The 13,594-nt window shown below is 55.2% G+C and overlaps 1 protein-coding gene across 2 annotated transcripts in view; it reads left to right on the top strand.

The window, feature by feature from the left end:
- Positions 1 to 10,389: 10,389 nt before the first annotated feature.
- Positions 10,390 to 13,594, top strand: part of WNT11 (Wnt family member 11) — a 20,640-nt gene continuing 17,435 nt past the window's right edge. Inside the window, exon 1 of one of the 2 annotated variants that reach the window (XM_081798868.1) lies at positions 10,390 to 10,691. The gene's annotated coding sequence lies outside the window, so the exon portion shown is untranslated. Of the gene's footprint in view, positions 10,692 to 11,227; positions 12,526 to 13,594 lie in introns of those variants that run through there. The other variant, XM_081798869.1, reaches the window with a different exon arrangement.

The raw sequence follows: 13,594 nt of genomic DNA, 5'->3' as shown, positions 1-13,594 counted from the left end.
CTCCCAAGGGGGACAAGGGAGGTGTCTTCTGAGTTGTGCTATGACGCAGGCACCAGAGTTTTCGGTGTTCCACCAACCTAAGAACAAGAGAGGCAGCCTTTCAACATGCCCCCACCCCCTACAGACTTCTTACTGCTCCTCCCCCAACATCGCCCCTGACACTTTGTAGCTTCCAAACCATTGCTTGTGTCCTTGACCCCACCTGGAACCCCCTGCTGCTTCCTCCTTCTCATTTTGAGCCTTATACCAGCTCTAGGGCTTAGATGGGACAGAAGAGGAACTGAGGCTCAGGGATATCCAGATGTTGGTATTTTTTACAACGAGAATGTGTTCAGGGGCACCTGGCTGGATCAGTTGGCAGAGCATACCACTCTTGATCTCAGGGTCATGAATTCAGGCCCCATGTTGGGTGTGGTGCCTACTCAAAGAAATAAAAATAAAAAATAAAAGAGAGAATGTGTTCAGTATAACATATTGTACTATTTTTTTTTTTAAGATTTATTTATTTGAGAGAGAGAGAGAGAGACAGCATGAGCAGGAGGGGCAAAGAGAATCTCAAGGAGACTCCAAGCCCAGTGCAGAGCCCTACATGGGGCCTGATCCCAGGACCCTGAGATCATGATCTGAGCCGAAACCAAGAGTTGAATGCCCAACCAACTGCACCACCCAAGTACCCCTTGTGCTTTTCCTTAAAAGACAAAATAAAGTAGTTGCCTGGGGTTATACTGGATCCAGTCCACAGGATTCCACATTTCGCATTTGTTCCCCTCCCTTTTCCACACTACTTGTCACATAGTTGTGACTATGCAGACCTTATTGTAACTTACTTCTTGGATGTCACTTAAAAGGTAATTATGTAAATAAACCCATACATTTATGGTCAATTAATTTTTAATAAGAGAGCCAAGACAATTCAAGGGAGACAAAACAGTCTTTTTAATAAATGGTGCCGGACAATTGGATATCCACGTGCAAAAGCATGAAGTTGGACCCCTACCTCACACCATTTACAAAGATTAACGCAAAATGGATCAAAGACCTAAGAGCGAAAGCCAGAAAACCCTTAGAAAACCACACAGGTGTGCATCTTTGCGGCCTTGGATAAGACAATAATTTCTTAGATATACACCAAAAACACAAGCAAACAAAGGAAAAGATAGGGAAACTGGACTTTACAATAATTTTTAAAATTTGTGCTTCAAAAGACACTACCAAGAAAGTAAAAAGACAACCTACATAATGGGAGAAAATACTTGCAAGTAATGTATCCAGTAAAGATATAGCATCCTAGTCTCCAGTGTATATAAAGAACTCCTACAATTCAACAATAATTTTTTTTGAATGATAACCCAATTTTTTAAATGAGCAAAAGATTTGAATAAATATTTCTCCAAAGGAGATCTACAAATGGCCAACAAGCACAGGAAAAATGCTCAACATCATTAGTTACCGGGGAAATGCAAATCACAACCACAATGAGAAACCACTTCATATTCACTAGGATGGCCAAAATAAAAAAGTTAGAAAACAGTAAGTGCTGCTGAGGATGTGGAAAACTGGAACCTTCATACCCTGTGGGAAGACATGTAAAATGGTGCAGCCGCTGTGGAAAACAATTTGGCAATTCACCAAAAGTTATATAGAGTCACCCCATAATCCAGCAATTCTACTCCTAGGTATATATGCAAGAGAATTGAAAGCATATATTTCATACAAAGATTGTACATGACCATTCTTAGCAGCATTATTCATGATAGCCAAAAAGTGGAAACAACCCAAATGTCCATTAACTGATGAATGGATAAACAAAATGGGATATAGCCATACGATGATATATTATCCAGTTATAAGAAGAGATGAAGAAGTACTGATATATGCCAAAACATGGATGAACTTGAAAATGAACTTGAAATGTCTGGAATAGGAAAATCTATAGAAACAAAAAGGGAATTAGCAGTTGCTAGGGGCTGAGGCAGTGAGTGGAATGGGGAGTGATCAGTGTGGGATTTCTTTTAGGGGTAATGGAAATGTTCTGAAATTAGTGGGGATGGTTGCATACTAAAAACCACTGAACCGTACACTTTAAAAGGGTGAAGGTATATCTCAATGATATGTTTTTGTGTTTTTTTTTAAGTAGTTGCGTAGATCTGGAGAGGATCTTGCAGAACATTGCACCCAATATCCACCTCCCACTCCCACCCCTGCCCATGTGAAAAGTAGGGAAATTATAGGCCAGCAAGGGGAAGGAACACACAGCAAGTCTGAGACAGAGTAGGGATAGAACCCAGAACTATACTCTCTCCTCTCTCTCCTACCCAGATTGTTAGTTCCTGGAGGACAAGAACTTTTATTACACTTCTATTAATCCTGTACCTCCTATCACAATGGCATAGCGCGTCGCAGAAATAAGAGTCAGGACGGCTCCTACTGCAAGAGCCTAAAGACCCACTTTCTAGGAGCCTAAGGAACATGGATTCCCTGGCCTACACACCTGGGAAGGACAAGGGTGCGGTCAGGGACTCAAATGACTTCCCCCACTCCCCTGCCTGTTTCTTCTCTTCCTTCCTCATTCTCCTGGTCTTCCTCACAAGGCAGGGAATCTGGTTGCTGGAAGCTCTGAGGAATCATACCTTTTAGAGCTTGCATTCCAAAGGGGAGCTAAGTGCTCCCTCCCAGAACCTATTTATGCAAATTGAGGACAACAGCTCTGTTTGGTCCAGTTGGGTCATATAATATGGCTAGGAAGATGGAATTCTCCAAAAGGCCAGGCCTTCTAGCAGATTACTGGTCTCTGTGACTATTTGCTAGAAACTCAGAAAGTGGGAGGATGGCAAGGGAGGGGTGCTTTTACCATCGGAAGTGGAAGGGAGATGGGGCACCTGGGTGGCTCAGTCAGTTGAGCATGTGCCTTTGGCTCGGGTTGTGACCCTGGGGCCCTGGAATTGAGCCCCTCATCCATAGGGCTCCGTGCTCAGCAAGGAGTCTGCTTCTCCCTCTCCCTCTGCCCCTCCCTGCCCCTCGTGTGCATGCGCACTCTCTCTCTCAACTAACTAACTAACTAACTAACTAACTAAATAAATAAATAACATCTTTAGGGGAAAAAAAGGAAGTGGGAGGGAGGTTGAGCAGTCAAACACACTCAGCCACCCCCTTCCTTAAGGGTCCAGTGTGGGAGGATCTAAGAGCCAGAGGAGAAGGCAGTCACAGTTTTTAGATGCAGAATGACCTGGGCTGTAAGTCCCAGCTTTTGACTTTCTGGCTATGTGTAGGAGGGCATGTGACACCCCCCCTCCAAACCCCTCTCAGCTTCTGTTTTCTGGCCTGCTGAGAACAGTGACTCCCAGCCTATAGAGTTGTAAATATTTGTGATAGGGAACAGAGAGCCAGTCACCCAGTAGGGGCAATGCTAAGGGCAGTTAGCATTGTTATTGATGCTTTGGTTGATCATCAGCCTTGGGTCAGGAGCTGGGGATTCAGAGAAGATGCTTTAGACAATGGGAACTTCCCAAGGCCTGGATCTCTGGCCCAGGGCTGAGGGGGCAGCAGTGAAAGGGACCACTCCTCCCTGAGTAAGGATCATATAAGGTGTCATACCTATGGGGCATGACTCAGGGTGAGCCCAGTGCTGCCCCAACCTGCTGGTGACCTTGGCTTGGTGACCTGCTCTTTCTGAGCTCAGTGTCCCCTGAACCAGAGAGCACTGCTCTGGACGAGTGCTCAGGGTTCCTCCTCATCTAAGGCTACTATGACTTCACAAGTGTCACCTTCTGAAGTGGCCCGGACACCCCATTCTATACAGGGACCGAGTAGCCCTCACTACAGAATTGAGCTCTGCTCTTGGCAACGCCCTGTGCTGGGCATGGGGACTCAGATGACTCTGACCAGGCCCTGCGGCCTAGATGAATAGACATGGTCACCTAATGAGGGAAGCTCGGGTCACTGACTCTGTGTGACCTTGGGGAAGTCACCACCTTGCTCTGGAGCTCCCTTCTGCCCTATTTGTAAGGGAAAGAGTTAACCAGGGGAATGACAGCCTGTGGCCAGGCCCACAGCCCCATCTGGTCCCAAAGAGATGACTGGGTAGCCCATCCCCCATACCTCAGCCTCCAGGTCTAGTGACATCATTTCCAATCCTCTGTTTCCCCGGCAACTGGGGTGCTGGCTGAGGCTCCCCAGGGGCCCAGACCGTCTGGATTTCCTTACATATAACTGTACCTTGTCCACATTTTCACAATTAAATTGTCAGTTTAGGTTAAGTGTTGTCTGCTGACAGCTGTCAACCTCTCTCTGGCTCCCCTCACTCTTCACCCAGAGCAGGTAAGTGAGAACATCTTGCCCAGTCCCTTAGTGCTGTGGAAAGAGGCTAGGATGGGAGTGGGAGGCATGGAGGTCCAGCTTCCTGCCCGGTTCTGCTGTACATTTGCTGTTGGTCGTGGGCAAGTCACTCGCCCTCTCTGGGCCTAGGTTTCCCCATCTTTTTTTTTTTTTTTTTTTTTAAGATTTTATTTATTTATTTGAGAGAGAGAGAATGAGAGAGAACACATGAGAGGGGATAGGGTCAGAGGGCAAAGCAGACTCCCTGCCGAGCAGGGAGCCCGATGAGGGACTCGATGCGGGACTCGATCCCCGGACTCCAGGATCATGACCTGAGCCGAAGGCAGTCGCTTAACCAACTGAGCCACCCAGGCGCCTGGTTTCCCCCATCTTAAAAAACAGAATCATCTCTGCTCAGCCTCCCTCCCTCCCTCCCTCCCAAGGCAGCTACAAGTCTCAAAGGAGCCCATAACTGCGGCAAGGCTTAAAAAACTGTAAAGCTCAGCTTGGAGGCCGGGATGGTTCGTAAACTGAGCAAGCAGATCTTGAAAGGGACTTCTCTGAGTCCCCACCAGAGAAATGGGTAAGATTAGTTCTCCTCTGGTCTACCCTGCATCCCTCTGGCTGCAGACCTAGGTCAGGTGTTCTCTGGCTTCTCTCACAACCTGCTCCCAGACTGAATAGGCAGAAGAGGTGGCTCTTCCCAACAGGTCCTGGCCAGAGGGTCGAGGGCCCTGCTTCTCATGACAGGCACACACATGCTGAGTGGCCAGGCTCTCCTTCCCCATGATGCACCTAAGCACCCCCTGCTCCCACCCCAACTGTCCCCCTCTCAGGCTCCCAGAAAATCTCTCTCACCTCCCCTCCTGACCCCAATCCCCCTAAGATCTGCCCAGACTTGAGTCCCACACCTGACCTCAAACCTCCTGCTTCAGACCTCCTCCAGGCTGCCCTCGGCAAAGCCCACGCTTCTTAGCCCAGCACTCAAGGTCCTCCCTGGCATGGGCCTGTCCTCCCCGGTCATTTTCCTTCCTGCTGCCCTCAATGCCAGCAGCCCTGAGCCCCTGACTTATCCTTCCCTGAAACCAAACTTCTCCCTCTTGTCTTTGCTTCAGCTGTTCCCACTGCTGGGAATGCCCCCACCCCCAATCCCCAGCCACCTGACAATTCCTTCCCGACCTGCACATTATTTATATAGACATGAATGCTAAGTACAAATGAGCTCTCCATCTGGAACTGTTTATGTACCTGGCAGAAAAGGAACTAACCTTTATCAAGGACTGATTGCGTGCAGAGCCTTTTACATATATCATCTCTTTAAGCCCCATGGCAACCCTAGGCAGTACATTTCACTAGTCCTATTTTCCAGATGAGATGACTGAGGCAGAAAGTGTCTTATCCAAGGCCATAGAGAGGTGGAGTTGGGGTTAAAACCCCAAACTGCATGATCCCAGAACCCATGCTTGTTTGGGGCCCTGGTGGAAACACTTCCTTAAGGGTCTCGGGTGGCTGGCCTTCTGTGTGCATGGAAATGCTTGCTATTAAGGGAGGTTCTGCAAACACCAGGGACCACTGTGATATACCTAAGGCCGTCCTATGGAAGAGCGGATGCAGGAAGAGAAGCAGGGCCACCAGAGGAGTCAAAGGTCTCTGCTCTAGATGGAGGAGAACCTTCTCCCAGGGAGTGCTCTCTCATCAGGGAAGAGGTTGTCCTGGAGGGAGGGAGCTCCCTTCCCTGCGGGTTTGTGAGCAGAGGCTGGGTGAGGCCATTCACTCACTCACTTGGCAACTTTGGCACAGCCCCTGTTGGTTGGTCTTGCGGGAGCACCAGGGATGCCCCGTGGGCCAGACAGAGCCGGTCCCTGACCACAGGATGTTCCCAGAGCAATGGAGACATTCACAGGGGGCTCCAGGGGCCAGAACTTCAGAGACACGCCCGGGTGAATGGCCCGACTCTAGATTCCCAAATGACCTGAGACAAAAGCACATTTTTAGCTTTTTCACGAGCGAAGCCCGGTCACTTCAGGTGTCACTCGCCAAGTGACAAACCATGTCAAAATGTAGTGGCTGACAGGAAGAGCTGACTGATTCTCCTGATCCTGCGGGCTGCCTGGCCCGTCCCGGCGCTCCCAGTGGGCTTGCCCGGACGGCTGCATTTGGCTGGTGGGTCAGCCGGACCTGGGTTCTGCCAGGCTGGCTGGTCCAGGCTGGCCTCTCTCCGTGTGGCCCCAGGGCCTCCCTCTTAGTTTGTAGCTCTGGCCAGACTTCTGACGTGCAGTTGGTCTGGGCTCCGGGGGGTGCGCGCAGAAGCTGCAAGGCCCCTGGCATCTGGGCCCCAGAACACGCACAGCTTCACTTCTGTCACACTCTTGGGTCCCAGCGAGCCACGAGGCCAGCCCGGAGGAAGAGGTGGGGAAATAAACTTCACCTCTGTATGGAGTCACATTTCGAAGGGGGGTGTGTGTCCCGGGATAAGAGGAACTGGTGCCGGGGCGCCTGGGTGGCTTAGTCGTTAAGCGTCTGCCTTCGGCTCAGGTCACGATCCCAGAGTCCTGGGATCGAGCCCCGCATCGGGCTCCCTGCTCGGCGGGAAGCCTGCTTCTCCCTCTCCCACTCCCCCTGCTTGTGTTCCCTCTCTCGCTGTGTCTCTCTCTGTCAAATAAATAAATAAAATCTTTAAAAAAAAAAAAAAGAGGAATTGGTGCCTGGTGCCGTTCAAAACTACCTCACTGGCCTTCCCAGAAAGAGTTCAGACCAGTGACAATAATAATACTCTGCCCAGACCCCTGTTCACCTGCCTTCCCAGGAACACCTTCTAGAAAGCACCCTCGAGCTGGAAATAGCACCCTTCGGTCTCATAGTGTGCACCGTGTCCATGGTTCATCCTTTGCCACAGGTTAAGAGGCAAGGAGATCCAAGACCCAGGTTCTGGAGCTGGAAAAGCCCACAGAGGTTAACCCCCTCTATATATATAACCCCCTAGTATAACCCCCTCACAGATGGGGTGCCCGGGGCTCAGAAAGGGCAAAACAATTATCTGCTATCACCCAGCAAACTACTGACAGTGTTAAGGCCTACTTCCAGGTCACCTGTCTCCCCATCCAGCGCTCCTGGAAATAGCCGATTCGCCCCAGCAGCTCCACCAAGGCCTTGGCCCCAAGGGAGGGAAGCTGAGGTGGGTGGAGGGGCCAGTAGAGGCCGGCATGATGAACAGAACTAGAACTGTAGCTTCGCCCACCCCATGTCCTTTCAGCCTGGGTGCCCCCCGCCCCAGCAGGCTGTGTGCGGGGGTGGGGGACGGAAAGGTGTGTGGTCCTGACCAATGGCAGTCAGGCAGGGGCTGAGAAGCCCGTGGACAGGAAGCCCCCAGCACGTCTGGGCGATCAGAGAACCAGAATCACCGGGGGTAACTGCGGAGAAGGAAAATATACTAACATCTAGAGCAAGCAGCAGCCCAGAGCATGGCCGCCCAGCCTAGATCAGAGCCTCCTCCCCCTGAAGGGGAGCTTGCAACCCAGGCGGCCCAGCTCCCTTGAGGAGCCCCTGGACAGAAGGAAGGAGGAGGGAAAGGGAAGGGGTGAGTTCAGCTGGTCCTAAAGATGAAAAAAGCTTTTTCTCACGAGTGTCTCTGAGAATCCCAGAATGTCTGAGGTGGTAAACTACTCCCCTTATGCAAATGGGGAGCCTGGGGTACAGGGAGGGGCAGACTCTTGCCCCTTGCCCCGGGCCTCCCTTGACTCTGAATCCAGGGCTTTGCCTCCACTTCATGCCTCCCCTCACCTCCCAGGGCAGGGTTTTCAGCCCTAGCTAATGCCTGGGTCTTGATTCACAAGAGAGAGCTGAGTATGGGGGGTGGGGGGGGTGGGCAGGAGGGCTCAGGGTTGTGCTTCAGGAATTCTGGGACTTTCTCCTGGATTCTCTCAACTCCATCCAGACAGTGGGAAGTCAGGATCCTCGCATTCGATTCAATAGGGGCCATCAGCTACAGTGCGCACTGAGCCAGAAAGATCCACGTTCAGATATCAGCTCCAACACTTGCCAGCCCTACCCTTTTGAGCCTCAGCTTCCATATCTATGAAATGGGGATACTAATCCCATCTTGGAGGATATAGATTTGATGGGATTGCATTATTCCCACTTTATGGATGAGGAAACTAACACTCGGGGAGTTTAAGCAACTTGCTCAAGATCACACTGTTAAAAAATAAAATAGGGCAAAATCACTATTGGAGCCCAAGTGTGTGTGACTCCAAAATGCTTTCTGTTTCTACTCTAGCTGGGAACCAGAAGGAGATTTCTGGCTGAAGGACCGCTTATGCAAATGTTTGCAGGCAACTCATTTAGCTTCTCTCTAAGCAGAAAGACCCAGAGGAGGGTGCATCCTAACTGGACAGAGGCCACCTGGAATGGCTCTGACTGTGGTGGCCAGAGTGCCTTGGGGTGGGAGAGCTAAGGGCAGTCTGGATGCCTCTTAGGTGGAGCAGCCTTGTCTCTCCCCGCCCCCTTTCTAGACACCCCACCCAAAGCCCCACTACCTTCCTGCACCTTTTATAACCCCTAGCCCCCCACAGCTTTTACTGACCCTAATGCTCTGGGAGAGGAGATGGGGGTGTCCCAGCCTGTGTTCACAAGGACATTCCTATGACTCTATGCAGGAGTATATGTGCATTTGGTGTGGCATGCTTGGAAGCTGCGTGTGCATCCTCACTGTGTGCAAGGAAGCACATGGGTGTGCACGAACTGGATGGGGGCAGTCATGTGTTCGGCCTCATCTTGAAGATGTATATGGCCATTTCCCCTGTATCTGCTACTGAGTGTGTGTGGGCATACGGTGTGTGCGAGTATCTCCTGAGTGTGTTGTGACCATTTGTGGGGTGATATGTCCCAGCCCTGTGTGTCACGTGCAGAGGGTGTTTGTATGGCCAAAAGCCTGCGGTGGGCTCTGTGGGCCCAGATGTGTGTGTAGGTGGCAGTACCTGCAGCCAGGGTGGGGCAGCCTATGGGGGCCACTTGGTGGACGGCTGCCGAGAATGGACAAAAGTGTACCGGGTGTTTTAGACCTGAGGCAAGCCCCTTGTCACTAAGTCTATATCTCTCTTCTACTAATGAACTAGATTATCCTTGAGATTATGCTTGGGACTGAGGCCCCTGGCATTGGGGCAAACAGAAGCCATGGAAACCTCAGCACCTGACTCAGCAAGTTAGAAATGGGAGAGGGGGATGTACCGTCAGCCAGAAAGGCCAAGGGGTGTGTGCGGAGAGGGATGGGCACTCACCTAACCAGTCCCAGGGGAGTTGCTTCAGAAACACAGCCCTAGCCCCAGGCGGGCTCCATGCTGGATGGGAAGCACCTCTGTAGTCCTAACTAGTTTCTAAAACCCAGTTATCCGCTGGTACCCCTCCCCGCCCCCCCGGGGACAGGAGGCAAGATGTCCAGAAAACTCCCCACAGTCACCCCAGAGGCTGGACCGCCTGCCTTCTTGGGCTTCAGGTTTACAGCGCGCTTCACAGGGCAGCGCGCTCTCGCTCCTTTTCTCCGCAGAAAGCTTGGGATGGCGAATCCCTTCTCCAGAACTGGAACCAGAGGACTAGAGAGGTGACCCTTCGAAGGACGTCCTGGGACGCCAACGCAGTCCTCGGGACCCCCGACGCCTCAAGTAACCGAGCTGCAAGACGAGCACCTCGTGATACCCGCCGGGCTCCAGGCTGAGACCCAAGCGGGACTTCCCTGTGAGCCTGGCTTCCTCCTCTGTCCAAGCAGACTGGCTGAGGTTCCTTGCTCGGCTGGCTGCAAGCTTTAGAAACCTGCCCTACCTGGGCCGCACGCACCGCAGGTCCGCAGTAGGCTGGCGGCAGGCACGCTTATTAAACACCGGCTACAGTTAAGACGTCCTCCCCTTTGTAACTCAACAGGGTTCGAAGTCGTCTGTGCCGCTGGCGCCGCGGGTCCGTGGCGTCCGCGGGGACCCCGCCCCCGCCCCCCGCGCGCGGCCCGAGCCGCCCGGTGGGGTTTCGGCGCGCTGACGTGGGCGGATCAAAGCGACTGCCCGCGCCTTAAAAAGCAGAGTGCGCAGCCCGCGCCGGAGACCGTGCGGCGCGAGGAAGAGAGCTCGGGCGAGCGGGCGAGCGCAGGCCCCGACAGCCCGGCGCAGCCCCCCGCAGCCTGAGTCCGCGCTGCAGGCGGTCCTCGCGGAACCGGAGCCGACCGCCGTGCGCCGGGATCCCGGGCGTCCTTCTGCGGCCGCTGCGCGAAGAGGGCGCCCTCGCCGCCTGCCCAGCCCGGAGAGCGCTCGGGGCCGCTGGGGGCCGCGCTAGCCGCTCCACCGCCGGCCGGGGCAGCGGGGCGCTCAGGGCGCGCCCGACGAGCGCCCCAGGAGGTGAGCAGTGGCCGCGGGCAGCGCGCCGGTGCTCAGGGGGGACCTGCTAGGGCGGGGGCGTCCGAGTCCGAGGGGGACGGCGCGACCCCGGAGGGCGCCGACTCGCGGGTAAGCACATCAAGTCCTCCTCCACACCTCCTCTGTGCGGTTCTCCGAGGAATCCCCTGGAGGAGCGCAGCCGCGGGGGCCTGGGGGGCGCGGGCTTTCCCCGCCCGTATGCTGGAGGTGGGTTGTGCCGATTGTGCGGGCCGCTGCCAGCCTTCCCGGCCCCGTTCCCCCGATTCGACCCTCTTCCTCCCACTCGGCCCGCGAATGAGGTCATGCCCGAGCCATCCCGGGGGTGGGGGACTTGGATCGTGCGGCTGGGCAAGAGGGTGTGTGTGGCGGGGCGGGAGAGGGTGGCCAAAGGCAGAGACCTACGGCAGCTCGTACCAAATTGGGGGTGGGGTGGAGATGGGGGCGGACGCCTCGCTTTGAGACCGACTCCCCGAGGCGGCGGGGAAGGGGGAGAACTGGGACTTTGTTTACAGACCTGAGCTCCAGGCTGGGGGGTGGGGAGGAGGAGAGTCCTGTCCCGGGACCGGAGGCACATCTGGAGCTGCCGCGAACATCTGGCTGAGCCCTCGCACGAGCCCACACCCCCCACCTCCTGGTGCTGAGGCATCTCCGTGACCCTGAGGGTCCTTAGGCTCTCCGGGTCCGGCTCCAGAGGGGTGGCAGGAGGTGCCCCGCGTTGTCCCACCCCACCCTTCCCATTTCCAAAATAACCCGTCTCGCGGGTGACCCGGCGCATAGTTCGCAGCCTAGCAGACAGATTTCGCAAGACTCCCGGCTGGGGTCAAAGCCGGGTTGTGGGCCCGGCCTAGCTTCGCGTCGCAGGTAACCTTGAAGCGGTCGCTTGGCGTCACCGGCTCGCAGGGTCCGCTCTGCCAGCTGCGCAGCCCGAGGCTTCAGGCCCGGCCCGCGCCGACCTTGCGCGCGGCGTGGACACTCGGCCCCGAGCGCGGTGCCCGCTCCCGGCCCAGTGCGAGCTCATCCCGGTAGGGGAGGCTCGGCGTGGCTCCGCCGGCTTGTCTCAGAGGGGCGGCCGCCCTAGCGGCGGCGTTTCCAAGGACTTCCAGAGCCCAAGCCTTACAACCACCTGTTGGAGCGGGTTGCTGCTACTGAGCTCACGGAGCACAGCCCGGGAGGCCACTTCTCTCGCCAGCTGCCAGCGGAGCTTGGGCCCTAACCCCAGCGGGGGGAGGAAGGGACAGTTTGTCTCTCCCAAAGACGCTGCGCTTTGACACGGGACCACTACGCGCCTGGCCCCACGGGAGCTTCCGCGCTGGGGCCTGAAGCAAGGGGTCGAGCAGTTCGGGGCGGACCGCGGCAAGTGGATGTCTTATAGAACGACCAGCGTGGAGAGGGCACTTAGCCTCATCCCATTCCCAGACGGGGACACCGGCGCCCAGGAAGAGGAGGGGACTTGCCCAAAGTCCCACGGCGCCGGAGGCAGCTGCGGATGCCACCTCGAACCCCGGCGTAGCGCCCCCTGGCGGGCCGGGGGCTCCGGGAGGCGAGTGCGCCCTGACCCACAGGGCGCAGGCTGAGGGTGACCCAGCAGCCCGCGCCGCTGTCCTGGACTCTTCTTACACAGGACAGGAATAATCCGCCAGGACTCAGGGGGCCAGGCTCTCTCGGCGACGTGCAGGGGTGGTGGAGTGAGAAGCTCGGGACCACCGGGCCTCTCAGAAAAAGCCTGGAGTAGCTGTAGGCCTGGGTCCCCGTTTGCTGTGACCAGGGCGGCCCCTCCTGTCTCTGGGCGAGTTGGGCTGGACACGGATTCCCCGCTGTGAGTCCGCACTCTCCTCTGTCCGCGTGCAGTCCCTTCCTCCTCCCCACTCAGGAATGCAGGGCGCCTGGCGGGAGGTGTTGGGGGGAGAGCCCACATTTCGGGACGGGGTGGGGGAGAAAAGAGACGGTGGCTGGAGTTTTGATCCTCTCCCCTCCCCCCCATATCCAGCCGATACACTTCTCGTCCTCAGGAGTGTGGCAAACTTTCAGGGCCATAAAGACAAAGGTTTTGGATGCAGGCTGGGTGGAAGGAGGGGGGGCTCAGTTACACTGAGAACCCCGCTGAGACCCCTAGCCTTGGACTCGGCACGTTTGTAGTGAGCGCCTCCGTGTTAGGCGCCTAGCGAGAGACTGGGAAGGAGGAAAAAGAAACGTAATTCAGGGTTTTCTCCCTGCCTTCTGGGTTATGCCGCAAGCCTTCAGAAAACAGTGCGGTTTCAAATCTGTGTGTGTGCTTAAGGCACACACGTACACGCACACACTACACAGGTATTCGTAACAGTGGAAACTCAGGCAGAGAGGGGAGCTCAAAGACCCGCAGGCTCCTGGGAGACTTGAAAGACTTGGGGAGATGTGCGGTCAAGTCCAGTCCCTTGTTTCATGGAAGGGGAAACAGCGTGGGGGTGGTGGAGGGCTCGCCCAAACTCACAAGGCCAGATGAGAACGCCCCCTTCACGCTCAAGCGCCCCCTGTAAGGCGGGTGCCTCCTTTTCAAACTCCCCGAGCCCTTTAGAAAGGAATCTCTTTCTTTGTCTCTGCTCCTCCCCAGGGGAGAGGGAGAGGGGCTGGAGAGCTGTTTGTCTCCGGGAGAACGCCAGGTGTTGGTAAATTTGGGAGAAGCTAGGAAGGGAGTTAATGAGGTGAGAATGAAGAGAGGGAAGACCAAAAAAAAAAAAAAAAGATGAAGAAGAAAAAGAAAAAAGCCCGAGAAGCGGCCCTGCGACCTGCGGGCGGGCGGGGTAACGGTTGCTCCGCGGCCCCAGGACGCCCCCTGGCGGCCAGAGGCGGCTTCGCGCCGGTCCCGTGAGTACTGCTTAGCCTTGGCCAGGCTGTCCCGCCTGGGCACC

This window comes from Leptonychotes weddellii, chromosome 11, assembly GCF_054177405.1.
Source record: "Leptonychotes weddellii isolate Sample4059 chromosome 11, ASM5417740v2, whole genome shotgun sequence".
Lineage (NCBI taxonomy): Eukaryota > Metazoa > Chordata > Mammalia > Carnivora > Phocidae > Leptonychotes > Leptonychotes weddellii.
Note: the sequence above shows the minus strand (reverse complement) of the source record. Positions and strands in the feature narration are given on the sequence as shown.